Source organism: Filicampus tigris, chromosome 18, assembly GCF_054856515.1.
Source record: "Filicampus tigris isolate MCC_2025a chromosome 18, RoL_Ftig_1.0, whole genome shotgun sequence".
Classification (NCBI taxonomy): domain Eukaryota; kingdom Metazoa; phylum Chordata; class Actinopteri; order Syngnathiformes; family Syngnathidae; genus Filicampus; species Filicampus tigris.
Window position 1 is genome coordinate 15765977 of NC_141234.1, and position 2500 is coordinate 15768476.

General features: G+C 47.9%; 1 pseudogene; it reads left to right on the forward strand.

The window, feature by feature from the left end:
• Positions 1-2500, forward strand: part of LOC147132700 (28S ribosomal RNA) — a 9333-nt pseudogene that overhangs the window by 3469 nt on the left and 3364 nt on the right.

A 2500-nucleotide genomic window follows, 5' to 3' on the forward strand; every position in this document is an offset into this window, starting at 1 on the left:
TTCTGGTGCATCAAAATCGACGGAAGCGCAGCTTGGTGAGGGGCTGTGGCTGCTCGGGCAACCTCCCCCGGATGTGTGGATGGTGACACACATGCCGGATGGACAGATCCATCATAAGATAACAGGCAAAAGGAACGGAAACCTACTATGGTCTGATATAACGGAACAACACATAACTAAGAAAGTGCGCTTGGAAGGATCGGAAAGCTTGACATGGAAAGGTGGAAGCGAAAACTCCCTAGCAAGGAAGTCCACGCCACCAAACATGCAGTCCCAAGAGGGTGACCAGCGAAGCCGTGGTAGCGGAAGGACCTTGGCTGGTAAAACTCTTGGGAAACCCTCAGAGGATTCTAAATTAAAGATCACTGGAAGCTCGCCAATGAGAGTAGAGTCGAAAGTGATCGTGCAGAAACCTCAGCCAGTCCAGAAGGCCGAAGGAAAATGTGTGTTACAGGTGCAGAAATCGCCGAGAAAAGATAAAGGGAACTCCCCTAACAAGATGAACAGCCCAGGTTCACCTAGACACAGCGTTGTGATAACGGTGCCAAGGATATCGCTCTCGTGTCCAATATGTGGGTTAAATGTATGGGGTGTGTGGCTATTAGCTAAACACTTTATGGCACGACACGGGAAATACGTGGTGAGATATGCATGCCAGAGATGCGATAAAAGATCAATGAGCTGCCACTCTATTGCATGCCATGTACCGAAATGCAGGGGTACATATAGCAGAGTGGATAACAACCACAGTTTCTCCTGTGATATTTGCAACAGGAGATTCATGAAAGCGGTGGGAGTATCGCAGCATAAAAGACATGCACACCCCATACAATGGAATGAAATAAAGATGGAAAAACTCAATATTGGACGGGAGCGTGCTAAAGGCAAGATAAATAAATACACTAACAACGTGGGGAAGGCTGGATCTATAAAGAGCACCAATGGTGTATCGCCCAAAGAAGGCAAACACACAAATGGAAAGATGGCACTGGGACTGGTGAGGTTGAAAAGACGACTCCTGCATGGGGGCTTGGCAAGCGATGGCCCAGAGGAAAAACGAGACATGGCAAACCCTGAAGGCTCAGAGGCTGGTGAGACCTCAAAGGATCTACATGAAGATGGATGTGTGGAAAAGATCCGTAAAATACTGGAGAGAGCTAAGGATGGGAAGGATGATGAAGAGCTCAGGGCCATCGCTACATGGATTGGGGACGTAGAGAGTTTGCCTGAAACGATGGAGTCGTATGCGTCAGATCTGATCTCTGAACTGGGAGGAGGCGTGGTATTGCTCAAAAGACCCTCGGAATCGGTGAGAAAAACCAAAACCATGGGAAAAGGTGGAACAAGGAGGAAATTAAGGCAAGAGAAATACAGAGAGTACCAGAACCTATATAAGGTTGATAAAAGCAGACTAATGGACATGGTACTGAACGGAGGTGCGGCTGAAAGATGCAAGATACCACTGACTGAAATACAAGAGGTATTTCGACAAAGATGGGAAAATGTTACAGAATTCAAAGGCTTGGATGGTTTTATCTCAACCGAAGGGGCATCAAATGAGGAGTTGAATACACCCATCCTGGGTAAGGAGGTAAGATCAAACCTGATCAAAATGGCTAATGGCACGGCACCGGGACCAGACAGGATCAGTAAAAAGGCATTGCTGAACTGGGACCCGTGTGGGAGGCAACTGGCGCGGCTGTACACAGCATGGTTGATAAATGGGAGGATACCGAGGGCCTTTAAGGAGTGCAGAACACGACTGCTGCCGAAATCAACTGACCCAAAAGAATTAAAAACAATAGCGGGGTGGCGACCCGTAACCATTGGGTCAATGGTACTCAGATTATTCTCAAGAATCATAACAATGAGACTAGGGCGTGCATGCCCTATAAACCCCAGGCAAAGGGGGTTCCAAGCTGAGGCTGGTGGATGTGGAGAGAATCTGATGATACTGGATGAAGTGGTGAGACACTCAAGATCGGAGAGAAAATCACTGGCAGTCGTGTTTGTGGACTTTGCTAAGGCATTCGATTCAGTGGCACATGAGCATATCCTGTGTGCTCTAAGACGGCGGGGAGTTGACAACCATGTGGTGGAGTTGATAAAGAACTCCTATGTGGACTGCGTGACCAGGATAGGTTGCGGAAAGGCCAAAACCGAACCTATAAGAATGAAGGTTGGAGTGAAGCAAGGCGACCCAATGTCCCCACTGCTATTCAACCTTGCTATGGATCCTCTTATCCATAGCCTAGAGATGGCTGGTTCTGGTATGGAATGGGGTGAACGCAAGCTCACCACGCTGGCCTTTGCCGATGATCTGGTATTGGTGAGTGGCTCGAGGGAAGGCATGGTACACAATCTGGAGATGTTGGAGGAATTTTGCCACAAAACGGGGTTGATGGTGCAACCCAAGAAATGTCATGGATTCTGGATCGAGGAAGGAGTGGTAAGCATACATGATCCATGGACAATATGTGGTACCAATATTCACATGATA